Source organism: Condylura cristata, unplaced genomic scaffold (assembly GCF_000260355.1).
Source record: "Condylura cristata isolate star-nosed mole 26May11 unplaced genomic scaffold, ConCri1.0 scaffold00016, whole genome shotgun sequence".
Lineage (NCBI taxonomy): Eukaryota > Metazoa > Chordata > Mammalia > Eulipotyphla > Talpidae > Condylura > Condylura cristata.
In genome coordinates this window covers 30,700,138-30,718,951 of record NW_004567117.1, presented here as the reverse complement: position 1 = coordinate 30,718,951, position 18,814 = coordinate 30,700,138, and the positions used below count along the sequence as shown (strand labels likewise).

The following is an 18,814-nucleotide window of genomic DNA, read 5'->3' as shown; positions in this document are numbered from 1 at the left end:
TCCAGCTTGACACAGAAGGGTCAAAGAATTTGTAGTCATCTCTAACCTGCCATGCATAACAGGTGATTTGTATGGGAAAGCCTGTTTCAGGTACCACGGCAGACATTTTTACACTTTTTACCTCATCTAACCCTTCTAACCATCCCACTTTAGCTTATGTTCACTTTTCGTGGTGAGAAACCAAAGCTCAGGGGGATTAAGTACCGGGTTTTTTTTTTTATTTTATTTTAAGATCTATTTATTTTATGCATAAAAGAACTAGGATACAGGCCAGAGGTGCAGGGAGTGAGAGAATTCACCAGAGACTGGGGAACAACAGGCAGATAGACTGAAATACACTGCTGAGGGGAGCAGTGTGCCACAATCAGGAGATCATGTGTGCCATGATCAAGAGAGGTCTGCTGTGCCATGTGGGTCAGCCCTCTGGCTGGCACTGAGCACGTGCTGCAATGGCTGCTGAGAGGTTCACAGTGTTGTGCATTAGCCTGTTGTGCCACCAGGGAGGGCCTGGATTAAGTTGTTTGTTCAAAGCTACATGCCTGGTAAATTATGGAGGCAGGACTTGCACTCAAGGCAACCTCATTCTTAAGTATTGCCCTTCCAGAATGCCCCCCTGGAAAGAAAAAGGGGTCCTCCTTGTTGGCGCCAGAGATTTAGAGCTGCTCCAGAAGTCCTGGGACCACATCGCTGTGGGCCTTCTGGGGCCTCGCCGTCATGGTGACCAGAGACTGTATTAACCACAACAGCGGTATGGTTACCCTGGGCCAGGCCCCAGCCCGACCATGGCTTGACTCCTTTCCCTGCTGTAGTCTTGGACTTCACCAGCTGTGCCCATCTGTGCAGGGAAACTGGCGGCTGCTCCAGAGGAAGTGTTACAGGGCAGGGAGAGGGGCACCCCTGAACCCCCAAACCTGCCTGCTCTAAATAGGTTCTGCCATCTGCCACATCAAGACAAAACGTGTAAGACTTTAATGAAAAGGAACTTTAATATAATACATATACAATACGGAAGACAAAGAATATAATTTCTAAATCAAACACCTGAAGTCACCCATCCCCTCGTGGGTAAAAGTCCTCCCAAAAGGGACTGGCCCAGAGCAGGGCCCGAAAGCTGCCACAAGCCTAAAGCACCTTCTGGCCAGGACTCACAGAAAAGGGTTAGAAATGGCCAGACAAGTCTGGGAGGCAAAGAGCAAGATCAAACTCCATATAAACACTGCCAGAGTCACCTCCCCAACGGGCCTCTCACCCACATCACCCTCAACCAGTCCAGGGCCAGGAAACAAGCACAGTTTCTCCACATGTCTCTCTTTGCTCCGTGGGGCTTCCCTAGGCCTCCTCCTGGCCTCCATCCTGCCTCCTTCTCTTCTCTCCTTTTCTCTGCTCAGCTCCACCCTCCTTCTGGCTGGTGCAGGGAAGCTGGAACTCCCCCTTTCCCTGGGGACCCTGAGTGTCTTGCATGTCAGTCTCCCTGTTACCCTCCTCATAGCAGCCTCCTTGAGCTCCTCCTCTGCGCCCTGAGCCCCATGAGGTGGCTCACAGACAGGCCTGGAGGGCGGGCACCCTCCTGTGGCCAGGGGCAGTGCCTACTCCTTGGAGCATCCTCACTGGCTCAGCTGCACCCTCTGGCAGCTCACTTCTCTGTACCACCCCCCACTCATCCTTTCAGTGGTCTGTTCCTTTCACTCCCCTCCAACAAACCTGTCCAGAATACCTATTATGGCAGAAGTCAGTCCAGGCCACCGGGGCAGCACAGCAACCATAGCACTGGGGAGCTGGAAAAAAAACTCTCAAAAGCTTAGTGACTTTATCTCAAAGGGGAAACTGAGGACAAGGAGGGAAGCAATCCACTGGGGTTGTCAGTCAGAGCGCCAAGGTTGCTTCCCAGCCCTCGTGGCTCCTGCCCCTTGCAGCCTCTGTCCGGGCAGGCATTCCCCAAGCATCCCAGGGGGAGTCAGTGAGGTCTTGACTTGGGGGTCAGCTGAGAGCTGTGTGGTGAGGGGTGGCAAGAGGGAGCTCAAGTCTGCTGGGGGAACATTAGTTATTTGATGAATCTTAAGAAGGAATGTTGATTCCTGCACTTAGTTTCTCTTTACTGCTAATCTGCACAAAGAAACTTTAATGATTTTAATTATAGGGTTGGGTTAATATATCATGTAAATGATTTTATTTAGAAAATGCAAACTAATCCCCTTTTGCAGATTGTCTGTGGGTCCTCCCGACCTGAGGCTTGCCTGGCTGGGCGGGAGAGAGGGAGCTGGGGGTAGGGGTGGCCTCGAGGCCTCTCCCACTTCCTCTGCCTGGAGGCAGAGCCAGCACTGGGCACAGCCTCCTCGCCAGCCAGCGCTGGAAGGTTGAAAGGGAAGGCTGGCTTGCCCTGGGCCCTGGCCCACCCTCAGGCCTCTAACCTGTGATACGCTTTGGGTCAAAGCCTAGGAGTCTTTGAAGGCTGCCTGGCCCCTAAGACTTACCCATTTCTTCCTGTGGACTCTTTGACAATTCCCGCCAACAGAGCTGATTATTCCTCAATTTGTTCCAACCTGAAAATAAAGACAGATAAAGTGAAAATATTCCGGGAACAATGCCAAGCCAAAGGCATTAAATTATTAAGCGATCTCTATCTGAGTAATGGATTTATGCCCTTTAACAACTTTAAAAGAAATATAATGTTTTTCAATACCCTCTTTTAGGGAACTTCTTATAAATGAACTGTCCATTTTATTAGTATTAAAGGAAATGGGAATTGAATAAGAGATTGTCGGGCGGCTATCAGCAGATTTCTTCTCAGAGCTGGGAAATTTAGCAACGTGGAATAATCCATGGGGTTTTTTTAAAGGGGCACTTTACAAGATACTGTACTGCAAGCTGGAAAATGGGTAACTATCAAGGTAAATCGTGGGGATAAGCTAATGAGAAGCCAGCGGCGCTTAGAGCTACAATTTGACTTTGTGTGGCTCTTGTTGGGCATCGCCAGAGTGGGTGCTGGTGGCAGAGTGGGGGCAGGAGAGGGGGGCAGGCAAAACACGGGAAGAAAGTTGGAGTCTGCGTGGCTGGCCAGGTGGACATGGGGGCTCAGGGGGTCGTGGGGGCGTCTTGGAGGGGATGAACATGCTGTTGTGCTGGAATCTGGCAGCTGCTTTGCTTTCTCTCCCCTCAGTCCCGTGACCCTGGTTGTGCTCACCCCAGCCTGGCACAGCTCTATGTACCTGCATTTCCAGATGGTTTGAAGCTCTGTGGTTGCCACTGGGGAGCCAGATGGATTCCTTTTGGGGGGAGGGGCGCATAAAAAGCTGGAGAAATGTCTTTGTTCAGTCTGGAATGTATGTGTGTCTGTATGTATGGAACATGCATTTTTGTGTATGAAAACGTGGGATGGTAGGAAAGTCCGCTTATATGAACACCACGAAGGAGGTGGGGGTGTGAGTGTGTGTGCATTGCACGTGGGTACGCGTGGCTTTGTGTCTGCATGTCTACACAGGCTGGTGTGCCTACGTGTGTGTAAGTACAGGTGTGAGTGTGTGCGCATGTATGTGGAGTGTGTGGTGACGAGCACGAACACATGCACTTATACATGAACACATGTACACACCCATGGGTACACACATGACTGTGTGCATATGTGTGGACGCTTGTGACTGTGTACATGTGTGTGTGGTTATGCATGTGTGATTGTGTGTGTGTGTGTGTCAGATGCCTTTTGAGCTGAAAGACTGACTGATTTTATTTTTGTTTCAAGTTTCTTGGTGCCGGCCGCCAAGGAAGGGCTGTGGGTGGGCAAGGGAGGCCACCACGACACAGGACACACCCGGCTGCTTCTCTCCTTCCTGCTGCAACCTCCGCCCTTGGCAGCCGCTGTTAGGTTGATGGGTAGGGTCCTGCCAGGAAGGAGGAGGAGGTGAGGGCAGCAAAAGGCCTAAGAGGCCCTGCCCCACCTGTTGGCAGCAAGGCCAACCACCCCACAGCCCCCTCCCAGGGCCAGGACCTGGTGTGATATGTGCCGGGCAAGCATCACCTTCTCGCCAGAGGCCCTGAGCAAGTGACCACAGTCTCAACCAGCAGCTGGCCTTTGACGTCTTCTGGCCCACTGCATCCTCACACCCCCGACACTCACCTCTCACACCCCACACTTGTGAAATGCAGGGAGTGATGAGCCCCTTGCTTGGTCTGATTGCGCCATCCATTGTGTGAGGCCCTCCTTTTCTGCCCCTCCTCTGTCCCGGGTGAGGATCCACAGGGAGGACAGCACTCCTCGGGGCCCCCGTTCCTTTCTACCATTGCACCCACAGCACCTCACAGTGCTCCCCTTCTTCAAGAGTCCTCTGTCTAAAGGGACTTTTTAATAGAATAAGAACTTGGGCTCATGAATGTGCCCTCATGATGCCTCACCCCATGCCTGCTTTGAGAGGGAGCGGGGAGAGGGCCGGGAAGGGTCCCCATCCACCCAGCTGTGTCCACAAATGCTATAACCGCTTGCAAAGTTTTCTTTTCTTTTTCTAAAATTTATTTATGCATAGAAGAACTGGGGTACAGGCCAGAGTTGTGGGGGCAGCATGAGAGATTCACCAGAGACAGAGACTGGAGAACAGAACAGGCAAATTGAAATATACTGCTGAGGGGAGCAGCGGGCAGGTCAGGAGAGGTCAGCTGTGCCATGTGGGCCCTCTCCCTGGCCAGGGATGAACCTCATGCTGCAGTGGCTAGTGATAGCTTCAAAGTGCTGCGCCTTTAACCCCTGCACTGCCAGGGAGGCCCCTTGCTTTAGTTTTTCAAACTGTGGTCTTAGCTGTGTAAATGGATGATAACTCTAAGGCAGATAAGAGCAGGTGGGGGAGGGGGATGGCAGAGAGCTGCATCTGTGTCCTCTGGGCCCAGGACACAGTAGGGCTGCTTCTGTCCTTTTTTTTAAGTGCCCTATTTTACTAGCAGGCAAACTGAGTCCAGTGAAAATCCTTACAGTAAAGCAGGGCTTGGTGAAACAGAACGCTCCTGTTTCGCTGGGGTCTGAGAGAATTAGCATAACTAAAAAGCCATGGGCTTGTTGTTCCTTATTCACTATAGACTTTAGGCTGTGAACCTAGTAACATGTTTACAACACTTAAACAGCCGTCAACACTGACTTGTGAAATACCTGCAGCTCATGGTTAATGAGGGGAAACCAGAGGGACAAAACCTGAATAGCTCCTCCATGCAAGATCAGGGGGCCCCCCACGCCCCTGCTTATAGACAAAGGAGCCAGCCAAGAGGAAGAGGCTGCCTCAGCCTGGCTCACCCACAAATGCTGACTGTGAAGGGGCCTTCCTGGAAGTGGTGTGGGAAGCCAGTGGTGAAGGTGCTCTCTGTAGCCTGAGCGCTACAAGCTGTCAGTGGCAGTGAAGGCTCCTTGGGCACAGCAGCAGCTGTTTATTGTCCACCAAACACAGGAACTTGCATTCCCAAACACCTTTGTTTCACACCTCTGCCTTCTGGGGAGGGGCAAACCTGTCCCTGCTCAGATCAGGGATGGGGCACCCACTTTGCTTGTGCTCAGACTGACCTGGTCCAGCACCCCACTCATCCCTTCTGCAATCCCTGGTGTCCACCCACCTCGGCTCTGCCCTCAGGAGGCTGAGAGGCTCCTCGGGACTTGTGCGTAATCACAGACAGTTTCGGGACTGGGACGGCATTGTCAACTCAGCATTCAAGAGTTGTTGGTGTGGATTTTTTAAAATGTCGCTAGCTCAGCGCTCGGGCTTGGGGGTTGCCATCACCAAGGCAGCTCAGGGCTGCCCAGTTCTGGGGGGCACGGACCCTGTGCCCCTAGGGGTCTTAGCTCCATCTACCTCTTCCCCTGCCCCTTTTTGATTTCAAGTTGCTTCCCCACAGTTCTTTGGTGTGCAAGGTATGGGTGCAAGATTTCCAGAACTGGTTGCTTGCTTGGTCCCATGGAGTGATGAGAAAATTCAAGGACACTCTTTCTCAGGCCCTTCTGGAATAGGGGCTGCTTGTAAATTCTGGAATGGTTCCATAGCAGTCACATATGTACTTATTAAAACAGAAGCAGTCCCTTGTGCCTTGTGTCTGTGTGGGAAGACTCTCACCTTCCTTCTGGAAACATGGTGTGCTGGGAATTGCCTGGAAGCAGAGGGCGGGTGGGGGGTGCAGGACATCCAGGGCCAGCTTTGGGAGACTTCGGATAATATCCCAGCTTCCCTGGCCCTGGATTTTCTCATCTGCGAAATGGGGATGCTTCCTCTACTCCCTGGCATAGATACACATCGGGGTCAGTAGAGAGAATTGACATAAAAACGCCCTTTGCAATTGGAAGGTCTTTGTGCAAAAAGGGCCCTCCTTTCCACGCAAGCTGACTCCTCCTCCTACTCTGTCTCGCTTTGACCACAGTCCCTCTGGGCAAGCCTTGCACGGATGTACCAGGTAAACTCCAGGGAGGCATCGCGATAGTACCTCCCTGGAAAGAGGCGGTGAGGAGCCCATGAGCTGCTACTGCTGTGCATAGGGGGATCCTCACAGAGCCCGCGCTCCTGAGGTGCCACTGCTGTCATTGTTCTTGGTGATTCTTGGCAGCACCCTGCTCCTGGAGAACAAGAGGTTGTAGAATCAGGAGACTGCTGGGAATCAGGAGAGTCACCAAGGGCAGAGGGTTTCGGGGGTCTAGTGAGGCAATAGATGGGAGGGCCATTATTATTATAAGAAAGGGTGGGGATTAGCAGACAAGCTACTGTGAACATAGAACAAAGGTAAAGTGTGGGGGTGTTGACGGGGTGACAGGGAGAGCCCCCAATATTTTTTGCTGAAGACCTTTTATGAGAACTGCCTGAGACAGATGGCCCACAGTCCTTCACCCCCGTGACAGGGTCTTGCCTTGAGGGAGAGTTGAGCTGGCTGTCCTGTAAGGGTCTCCTGTGTCAGGATAAAGTAATGGTGGTGATCAGATTCCTTGAGCAGATCTGTTCAGGACTGTCCTTTTAAACCCAGTTCTTGGGGTTTATTTATCAATGTATTCCTTATTTTATACTGTGTCCACTTTCAAAAATACATGGCATTCTGAGTTTTTCAAACAATATATACAATAGGGTAGCTAAATATAAATGTGGAGACCATATGATCTGGCAATTCTACTTTGGGGTATATTGCCAAAAGAACTGAAGATGGAGACTCAGATTACCCACGTGTACACCCACACTCACAGCAGTATTATTCATAATAGGTAAAAGGTAGAAGCCACCCAAATACTCATCAGTGCTTGAATGGATAAGCAAAATGTGGCCAAAGCACACAGTGGAATATTATTCAGCCTTCAAAAGGAGTGGAATTCTGACACATGGGATGAACCTTGAAGACATTATACTAAATGAAATAAGCCAATCAACAAAGGACAAATGATGTGTGATTCCACCTGCAGAGGTGTCTAGAGTCATCAGATTCATGGAAACAGGCAGCAGAAAGGTGGTTGACAGGGCCTGAGGGGGTGTCTGTAGGATGGGTGTTCGGTCAGTGGTTGTGGAGTATAGTTGGGAAGATGAAAGGGCTGTGGATGGATGGTGGTGAGGGCTGTACAGTGATGTGAATCTATCACTGCCACCAAACTCTGCATGTAGGAGCCATGAAAGTAGTAATCGTCACCTGTATTTTACCCACAAAATAAAAAGAATTAGTGTTGGGGGCAAAGAAGCCACCAGCTTTTCCAGGTCGATGCAGTGCAGAGGAGCAGGGAAGCAATCCCACCCTCACCTTGGGGTGGGCTGATGCATGTCCAAGTACCTTTCGACTCACCTTGGCCTTCATTTGCCACCCACGGTGTCACAGCTGTGCATGCTGGAAGCCCCAATTTTGACAGCTCTGTGGGGCCACGCTCACTTGGAAGCTCAGTCTTGAGGCAGACTCCTGCCTCTGACACGGCCCGTTAGCCAGCTCTGCTCTTGCTGTAATGGCAGTTCCCATCCCGACCCCTCTCCCCGGGAATGTTCTTCAATCACACGGGCTTTGCTGCTTTTAGCTCAACATGGTTGGCGCCAACACCCCAAAGAGAAACTGAACAGATTGGGGTGAAGTGCACCCTCTCTGCACTCTTCTAACAGTATCTACAACTTAGCTGCTTCCTCCTAAGATTTAAGGTAAAGTGTTTGCTTCATTTCTGTTAATAGCAGTGCGAAGCTAATGAATGTGGGCTGTCATCCTGGAAATGTTTCCGGGAGCCTGGTAGCTGGAGTCATTTGTCTTTCAGGGCACATGGAGGAGCCTGTGAGGATCCAGCAAGAGTGGTCCTGCCTTATACAAGCTCAGGACGCAAAACAGCTGGGTGACTAGGGCCACCACTCAAGGTTCTTCCGCAGCGAGTTCGCCCAGCCTTTGGGTGAGCTGGGGATGGAGAAAGCAAAGCAAAGCCCTGGGCAGTTAGAAGACCGTGAGACTTTGGTTCAGGGCAGGACAGGAAGTCTCCCAGGGCTGCGTTCATTCCTCTCACACACCAGCCTTCTGTCTTCCAGTTCTGGTGTCAGCAGCTCTGCAGGTAGAACACTGTTCTACCCTCCAGCGGCTCCTCCCAGTACTCAGCTCAAATGTCATCGGGCCTGCCCTGACCTCCCACCCTGAGTCACTATCATCAGCTCAGAACCGCTCTGCTTTGGTCCCTGGCAGATCAGGACACACCTCTGCCCCACCCTTTACTTCTTCCTCTTCCTCACACATTTCTTTGCAAGGCATCTTCTATGTCTTATTCCTGCTTTGTTTGCATCAGCATCAAGAAGTATGTGAGGCTAAGTCTTCATGTCACTTCATCCGGGAAACTGCATATTTTCTTAAGGAAGAAAATACAGGCCTTGCCTGGAAAAAGAAGCCGTCAAGAGGGCAAGCCAGCAGAACAGCAGAGCAAAGCTTCTCTCATCTACCAGAAAGGCCTTCCTCTGTGTGTCTGAGCCCTGTGCCTCGCTGGGGGCTTTGTACCTCCCACCTGTGGGGGTGAAGAGGACTTGAGGCAGTCCCTGATTTGGCCTATATTTTGCCCTACTCCCTAGGTTAATTCTCCTTTCCAAATTCTACCTCCTGTTCAGTTCCCATCCCCACCCTAATCGGGATGGAGACTCTGCTCAGGGCTCCAGCCTTCCTCACCACACAGCCATTCAGCCATTCAGCCACGAATCACAAGCTAACTTGTCCCATGTCTTTGCTCAGATTTGTTTAAGTTGTAAATTTGATTTCTAAGAGTAGTTTAAGATCCATAATAAAACTGAGCAGAAGTACAGAGTGCCCATTTATAAACAGACCCCTAAACAGCCTCCCCCATTATCAACATGGTACATATATGACAACTGATAAACATCATAGTCACCCCAAAGTTTGTGGTTTACAGTAGGGTTCATGCTTGATGTCACCCGCTGTGTGGGTTTTGATAGATGTGTGACTTATAAACACTGCAGATTCATTAAACTAAAATATCCTACTCATTCTTCCCAAACTCTGATGTACTTTTTTTATGTCATAGTTTTGCCTTTTTCAGATATCATTTGGATAGAACATTACAGTATTAAGCCTCTTCTGGGTGACTTCTATCACTTTTCATATGCATTTAAGTTCCCTCCATATCTTTTCATGACTTAATAGCTTGTTCCTTTTCAGCACTAAATAATATTCCATTGTGTGGCTGTACCACAGTTTATCCATTCACCTACTGTTTGATTCATTTCGGTTGTCTCAAAGTGTTGGCATTTATGAATAAATCCATACATAAGTTTCTGTGCGAACACAAGTTTTCAAATTCCTCTGGGTAGATACTGAGGAGCACAGTTGCTGATAGGTATGGGAAGAGTATGTTCCATTCTATAAGAAAATGTCAAATTTCACTAGCAGTAAGTGAAAGTTTCTGTTACCCCACTTTCTCACCAGTATTTGGAATGTCAGCATCTAGCTTTTGGTTATTCTAGAATGGTGTATCTCAGTGATGTTTTAATTTGCATTCTCTGAAGGATGTGGAACATCGTGTTCCTATTCTGGTTATCAAGCTATCATTGTAGACAAGGGGTTTGTTCAGGTCTGTTGCCTGCTTTGAAATCAGATTTCTTTATTGTTAAGTTTTAAGAGTTCTTGGTGTGTTTTGGGTAACAGTACTTTATCCTATGTGATTTTGCAAATATTTCCTCTCAGTCTATACTTTGTTTTCTCATTTCTTTGACATTGTATTCTACAGAACAGAAAATTTGAATTTAATAAAGTTCAACTGGTCGATTATTTTTTCATGGCTCATGTTTTTGGTGATGTATTTAAATAATCATTGTTATATCCAAAACCATCTAGGATTTTTCCCATGTTATCTCCTGTCTAGAAGTTTTATAGTTTTGAATTTCACATATAGATCTATGGTCCATTTTTAAAAAGATTTATTAATTTATGCATACAGAACTGGGGTACAGGCCAAAATTTCAGGGGTGGTGAGAGAATTCACCAGAGACTGAGTGGGGAGCAGATTGGCAGATTGACCAAGTACACTGCTGAGGGGAGCAGCAGGCAAGACAAGAGAAGTCTGCTGAGCCATGTGGGTCACCTCCCCAGGTGGGGTTATGCTGATGTGGCTGCAGCTAGCTTCACAGTGCTGTGTTTTAACCCATTGTGCCACAGGGAAGGCCTATGGTCTGTTTTTTAATATACCAAATTTTATTTATCCATTCATCATTTGGCCACTTGTTTCCATGTTTGATTTTGTTGAATGCTGTAAAGAACATTCATATCCAACTTATGTGTGACCATATGTTTTCATCTCTTTTGGATATATACGTAGGAGTGGATTTTCTGGATCATATGGTAACTCTGTGTTTTAACTTTTGAGGAACTACCAGCATGTTTTCCAAAGTGCCCACAGCACATGTAGGTCCATCTACATTCTTCTCAGCAGTGTTTGAGTGCTTCAGTTTCTCCACATCCTTGTCACCACTTGTTATTAGTTGACTTCTTATTTCTAATCCTCCTAGGTATGAAGTGGTATCTCGTTTAGTTTTGATTTGTATTTCTTTGTGGGCAATGAGCTTGAGCATCTTTGCATGTTCTTATTGGCCATTTCTAAATGTTCTTTGGAGAAATGTGCATTTTTATTTTCCTTTTAAGATTTCATTTATTTTTTGCATGGAAGAACTGGGGTGTAGGCCAGAGGTATGGGAAGTGAAAGGATTTGCCAGAGACAGAGCAGAGAGCAGAACAGGTGGGTTGACTGAAATATACTGGTAAGGGAGCAGCGGAAGAGACAAGAGAGGTCTGCTGCGCCATGTGAGTTAGCTTCCTGGCCGGGCATCTAACTCAGGCAATGGCAGTGATACCGCTGAGACTTAACCCCAAGACCACCAGGGAGGCCCCAAGAAATGTGTTTTTAAACATGTCTTTCCCCATGTTTGAAAACTTGGTTTGCCCATTTACATTTTAATTCAAGTGATCCGTATACATTTTAGACATCAGTTTCACATCAGATATATGATTGCAACTGTTTTCTCCCATGCTGTGAGTTGTCTTTTCACTTTCTTGATGATATCTATTAAGCAAAAACATTTGACATTTTGAGGAAGTTCAGTTTGTTAAATTTTTGCTATTTGTGTTTTCATTGTCACAACTTAGATTTTTTTTAAAGATTTATTTATTTATGCATACAAAACTGGGGTGCAGTCTAGAGGAGCAGGGGTTGTGAGAGGCTCACCAGAGACAGAGTGGGGAGCAGAACAGGCAGATCAATGAAGGGCACTGCTGAGGGGAGCAGCGGGCGGGTCAGGAGAGGTCTGCTGTGCCATGAGGATTACCCCTGGGGTGGGGATCGAACTGGTGCTGAAGTGGCTTTCGCTCCTTAGTGCTGTGCTTTAACCCGCTGCACCACCAGGGAGGGCCACGACTTAGATTTTTACATGAAAGTTACTTTTGGCAACTTTCAGTCATGCCTAATCAGCTAAATTTAGTTTGCGATGTGTGCAAAATTCACTTTTATCTGCTCTGGAGTCTGTGCTTGTGGACTTAATTTGAATCAGACTTGTACCTGGGGTCAGAATGCAAGTGTTCAGCGTATGGTGGTTCCCAGACAGCAGCTGCCTCTTCAGACTCCTTAGACGCTGCACATCCACATTTTGAGCCCAAGGGCTGGATAACAGGTGCTGGTAGAAACATCCATCACCTCTCTGACATCAGAGAGGGTTAAACGATATTGTAGTGGATGAGACCACAGTCTTCTCTCTTGCGCTGTAATATCCATCTCTATACAAATATATCCAGGGGAATATTTTCTATTTTGCCTTATGGGCAACAGCTGCTGTTTTTGCCAGGCTGTCATCTATTTAGTTGTTACTTTTTCGACTTTATTTTTAAACAGTATAACATGGAGTACAGCAACACTGAGCGTGGGACAGATGGAGAGCAAATCCAAATAACAGACTTCCAGAGCCACCCTAATATAAGTGACTGGGGTGGGGTGAGGGAATAAAGCCAGATTGCCGGATAGCTAAAAGCAAACAAATATCAAGAAATCATACACTAAGTGGGGAATGGAGGCACTCAGAAGAAAGTGCTCACCTAAGCCACCCTTCTGCCACCAAGAATCTGAGACGGTGGGAAGGTGGCTGAGTCTAAGCTGCCAGAGGCTTCCAGATCAGACCCAGGTGATGAGAAATGCTGACAAAGCCCCCAGGGGCAGGCGGCAAATTCTCCTTTTAGTAGGTGGAGATGTTAAGGAGCCTGCAGAAGTTAAATGGAACATAAAGTAACATCTCTTATCTGGTAAGGCTCCAGGCTCAGTGCCAGATGAGAAGTCCCCACCTCCTTTTTCTCCTGGGGAATAAATACAAGTGCGAGAGAAGTAATTTGCAGATTGGTGGTTTTGGTTTTGTTTTGTTAAAGGAAGATACAAAAACACTTTTTATTAATTTTATCTGTTCATGGAACAGAAACACTGAATGCAAGCTGGGACCTGAGACAGAGGCCTCTGTCATCCCCAGCTGTAAGAGGCCTCAGCTCTTACAGTGTCAAGGTGGCTGCTACAGCTGGCGACCCCTGTCCTAAAGCCACTCTTGTCTGCTGGTCGTTTCAACATGGGCTTTGCACTGGTGAAGCCGCTTTCGTCCTTTGCATTGACACTTGCTGCACTGACCTGTTTACTGGAATGTTCCTCAGTCCCCCAAGGCTCCTGAGCTTAGGAAAGGCCACCCAAGGCCAGCTTCCACTCTCCCACCCTCCTCTATACCCTGACTGCTCCTGCCAAATTCTCTTTCTGACTTCCCTTTGTGAGTCCTGCCCTCCCAATAGACCCCTCCCTTTCAAGGACCCCTCCCCTACATACCTCTGCCCCGACCCCACCTCTTTGGTGAAATGCCTAAATATTAAATGTACAGCTTGAATAATTGTTATACAGGGAATCAGTCCAATAATCAAACCATGGTCATAGAGTAGAACATTTCCAGTTCTCTAGGCGAACAGCTCTCATGCTTCCTGTGTTTTCCTGGTCTCACATGTAACTGCTACGCTGGTCTTTGAATGCATGTGAATGGACTTGTATCTACTTACCCTTTTGCATTTCATTTGGCATCATACCATGAAGTTTATCGATGTTGTAGATATGCCAGAGTTCATTTCTTTTTGTTGCTGTATAATGTTCCTGGTGGGAGTTACTGTCCCATATCATTGTTGAACCTTTGGGTTAATTCTAGTTTGAGACTATCTCGAACATTCTGATTGGTACCTTTGGTGCATATGAATGTCATTTTTAAGGTGTATTTAACGGTCATAAGTATTGGCATCTGTATTTTTTTTGTGAAGTAGTTGTATAGATTTACATCCCTACTTATAATTTAAGAGAGTTAAATTGCTCCCCATTTTCACCAATACATTTAGCAGTTCTGGTTGGTGCCGTGATCTTATTTTGCATTTACATGATTTTATTTGCTATCCTTTTTTTGGGTGAAGTGTCTTATCAAGAATTTTCTTTCCCATTTTTTAATTGACATATCTGACTTTCATTATTTGTAGGCTTTCTTTGTAATGGATGTCATTACAAAGGATTTCTTTCTTCTGGATATCAATTCTCCATCATATATCTTCTTGACTTATCTTTTTATCTCCTTAGTTGTATATTTTGATTAACAGATATTCTTTTTTTTTTTTAAAAGATTTATTTGTGCTTACAGAACTGGGGTACAGGCCAGAGGCTCAGGGGCGGCGAGAGGCTTCACCAGAGACAGAGTGGGCAGCAGAATATGCAGATCGATGAAGTACACTGCTGAGGGGAGCAGCGGGAGGGTCAGGAGAGGTCTGCCACGCCATGTGGTCACCTCCGGGGCAGGCAGGAATCGAACTCATGTGGAAGTGGCTTTAGCTTCTTAGTGCTGTGCTTTAGCCTGCTGCACCACCAGCGAGGGCCTAACAGATATTCTTAATTTCAAAAAATTCTAATTTATTGGTCTTTTCACTTTTGGTTAATGTCTTTCTGTCCTGTCTCAGGAATCTCTTTGCCCGACTAAGTTCATAATGATTGATTCTTCTTTGTTTTCTTTTTGCAGCTGTATTGCTTTACCTTTCATGCTTACATTTATAATCCTTCTCAAACTAATTTTTGTTTAATATGTGAGGTAACCACCAAGATTTCCTTTTTTATGCAATTTTTTTTATTAATCTTTTATTTATATTTTATATCATTTTTCATTTGTACCATGTATACTTGGATGTTTTCTCCTTTTAGGTGTATTCCATAAGGTTTCCTTTTATTAGTATAGCTATCTGGTTGACTCAGCACTGATTGTAAACACCAGTCCTTCCTCACAGTGGATCTTTAGCAGAAGTGAACTATAAATGTGTCTATTTTGGGCTTCCTTCCCACTCTATCTATGTAGTGAATCTTTATAGAAATTAGGATATGTGGTAGTGAAATTTCTCCAACTTTGTTCTTCACATTGTCTTGGCTAGCCTATGTCCTTTACATTTTCAAATGATTTTTAAATCATATCAGTTCACACACACTTTCACAAATATCTGTGGACAGATCTCTTGGGATTTTTATTAGACTTGCATTTAATTTATAGATCAAATTGAAGAAAATGAACATCTGTTGAGTCTCTCAGTCCATGAACATAGTACTTCCACTAATTCAAGTCTTTGATTTCTCTCAGCATTGTTTTATACTTCTCAATATAGAGGTTGGAATCATATTTCATTGGATTTGTTTCTTAGGCCTTTAATTACTTTTGGATGCTGCTGTGTTATTAATTTCTCTTTTAATCTTCCATTTGTTTGTTTTAGTCCATAAAAAATTTAATGGATTTCTTTTTATTGTTCACCTTGTATCCAGCAACCTTGCTAAATTCATTTACTGTAGCTAGTCTTCTCTTACCAAACTATAAACTGACTGGAAAAGAATCCCACCTAACCCCTTCTACATGCTACACCTTAATAAATACTCATTAGCTGCCCTGAAAACCTTCCCTCAGCAGGAGGAGGGAAAAGAGGGGTGTCCCTAGGTCCCTGGGGAACCCTGATCATCGTTCCCTTGGGAGGTATAAACTCCCTCAAGTATTCTTTCCCCCACTCACTCCCACCTATCCCAAACTGGGTTGCTTTTATTATCCTATGTCACCATCTTAATGAGCACCTACCTCTTACTTAGTGCCTAAAAGGAGTTAAGCAACAAACCAAATAAAAATCATCAGTAGGTGGAAGGATACACCCTCTCTCCCTCCAAGGTATCTTGGTAGTATCTGTAGGAGTATCTGTAGGAGGCTGTGATGTAGGCTGGGCCAAGTTGGCAAAGAGGGGTAGCAGTGACACTTAGGCATGGTGTGAAGGTCATTCTAGACCTTGGAACACATAACACAATCACTTACCAAATATCCCAATATGGGATGAGGATTACCCTTTGCTTGGAGTAGGGACTTAGCAGGAAATGTGGCACAGTCATTATCTTCCAGGAATTGTTCTATAGGTAAGGAGGCCAATCTGAAAATACATGAAGAAGAGGGATCCCTAAACTAAAGTCATGTGACCTGGGTTCCAGTTCTAGCACCAATGGGTTCACAGCTGCTTGATTGACTTCAATTCCACTTGCCTACATATTTGCATGCATTAAAAACAACAGGGTAGCGGGCCCTCCCTGGTGGCGCAGGTTAAAGCACAGCACAAACAAGCTTAAACCACTTACACATGAGTTCGATTCCCACCTGCCCCGGAGGTGATCCACATGGCGAGGCAGACCTCTCCCGACCCGCCCACTGCTCCCCTCAGCAGTGTACTTTGACCTGCCTGTTCTGTACCCCACTCTGTCTCTGGTGAATCCTCTCACCCTCCGCATCTCTGGCCTGTACCCTAGTTCTGTACGAATAAATAAATAAATCTTAAAACAAAACAAAACAAAACAAAACAGGGTAGCAGTTACATTTGAGAGGCACTAACAAGGAGAAGAAAAGGAAGTTGCTAGAGAACTGTGCACACACAACATGTGCTTCCCACTCTGCATGGACCTTACCACCTAGGGAAATCATAAGGGGAATTAGCTGTTTTCTACTGTGCCAACCAGCTCTGAGGCTCTACCTTAGAAACCTTCCAGAACGGAGCATTTGTGATGTTCCCATGCTCCAAGTGAGCGATGGAGATAGCAAGGCTGGTGGGCACATAGCTGGAACATCAGTTTGGATTAGAGTTCGGGAAAGTTCATGAGAGTGATGGCTCTGAATGAGAACTTGGACCTGGGAAGAGTTGGGTAGAGAGAAGGATCCCACTGTCCTTTCAGGAACCCTCTCTGGGGCCCCTTCTCCCTACTGGAGTGTATCACTTGGTAAACTAGTCTGTGTGCAAACTAGGGACGAAGGAGACACAAAAGAGGGTGAGGCCTCAGAGAGAAGAGATGAGGCCCACAGAGTGCAGGTCACCTTCTCCCTTGAACTGTGGATGACAGGTTGGAACACCTTGTTCAAGCTCTGAGGCCATGCACGCTGGCCAAGGACTCTTGGCTTCCACTGAAAAATCACCAGATGAATCTTGAGTAGAGGAAACACCCCTCATCGGAGGCTGTCCACCTCTCAATTCTGTAATCTAAAGGTCCTTCCTTTGTAAAATTTTTTGGAGCACCTTTCCTCTGCAGGATATTGGGGATCTATAGGTGAGTAAGACACACTGCCACCCTTAAGGAATTCTTCACAAGATGGTAGGATGGGTGCTGTGGTGGGGTACCCACAGAACCAAAGGAGCACCCAATCTAGACAGTGGGCAGAGGAAGGGCCATGCTCCAGCTTCCAACAGTTCAGCCCTGAGCGGGTCACAGAGTGACGAAGAAACTCGGGAGCTCTGTTTATCTATTGCCTTGCGGTGGCCATCAGCAGAGCATGTTTGTAGAATCAGAAGTTGACAGAGTCTGTTTTCCTACACCTCAGAGCATTCTTAAAGTGGGCCCGAGCTGTGACTTCCTCTTAGCAGGTTTCAGGTTTACCCAGTAGCATGGGTGAGGCAGAGCATTCTCAGGGCAACCTGCCTCCTTCAGCACCAGTGAAGTGTTTGATTCAGCCCTTTTTCTTTTTGAGGGGTGCCACCTTCCCCACACTCTACTGCTGCCTGAAATAGCACCTCAAGCTATGACTTTGACCCTGCTGAATGCTATCCATCTTAGAAAGAATGGTTTGTGTCCTTTTCAGCCACTTCTGCCTCAACAAATGCAGTATAGTATATGGAATGTTCTAGAAGGTTAGGTCAGACAGGCAGCAAATGAGACTTGAGAAAATGGGCAGTAAAGGATTGAAGATGCGCACCGTAGAGGCAGATGTCTCTAGCACACCTGCTTGAAGGATCTGATAGTCTGTGCTGGATCCACAGGTGGGTGTGATAGAGGAGTGGGGCTGCCGGGACCTTGGACAGGTGGCAGGACCCAAATGGAACAAGACCAAAAGTGCAGAAGGGAGACAGCCGTGACTCAGCCTGGAGGTTTCCACAGATGTGGAGAAGGTGTTTCCTCCCCACTCCTGAGCCCTCCCCATGGGTGCCAGTCACCACAGAGACACCCTCGTCTGCCGGGGCAGGGTGTGGGTTAGAGCATCCAGACAGTCATCTTCCACCTCTGCCCAGCCCATGCCAATGTCAACAGCAGTCAGTGGTCTGCACTTCCCTCCCATATTCTCCCCTGTGTGGTGTGGGTGTGACAAAGGTCTTCCTATATATAAGCACCCTGCCCTGCTGAGAACTGTGAGTACAGGTAGGCCTAGCAGAAGTAGGTGCCCAGCCTTCTCAACACCAATTCTCATACCCTCAGAGACATTGCCATGCCAGACCCTTCCTGTTGGTTCATTTTGCTCACTGCATCTCTATCTTCGCCAGCCTGGCTGGGCTCCCTTCTCTGCCTTCCACCCACGACCCCCGACTTGTCTCTTGATTCACCATTGCCCACCTGGAAGGTTCCAACTTGTCCTTCTCTGACTCTGTCAATCCCATCCACCTTTCCAACCTTCTTGGTCTCCCCAGGCCTGTGCCACCTCCATTCAGGCTGCACAGATGGATCCCCTAGGTCCAGCCCTACCCAGTTAGCTCTGGGCTGCCTTTGTGCACAGGCCTGCTCTCCCTCAGGGAATGCAAGGACAGGAGCAGTGTCCCATCCCACCTCCTCCCCAGCCCCTGCCCCTGAGGCACAAAGGGACCTTGGGTATCACAGCATGCTGGTGTAGAAAAGAAGGAGACAGAGATCCTGCCTGGTGGGTCACTGGTGACGAAACCCCCCAGTCCGTTCTCAGCAATCTACTAACCTGCCGGTGTGACTTGTAACCCTGGGAAGGGGCACCCTTTAGAAGCCATTCCCTGCCGCGGTGGGGAAGCTGGCAAACCGCAAAGGGAG

General features: G+C 47.4%; 1 protein-coding gene across 1 annotated transcript in view; it reads left to right on the top strand.

Moving 5' to 3' along the window:
* The first annotated feature begins 2,841 nt into the window (after positions 1–2,841).
* Positions 2,842–18,814, top strand: part of ZBTB7C (zinc finger and BTB domain containing 7C) — a 159,664-nt gene continuing 143,691 nt past the window's right edge. The window contains exon 1 of the mRNA XM_012725962.1: positions 2,842–2,888. The gene's annotated coding sequence lies outside the window, so the exon portion shown is untranslated. The remainder of the gene's footprint in view (positions 2,889–18,814) is intronic.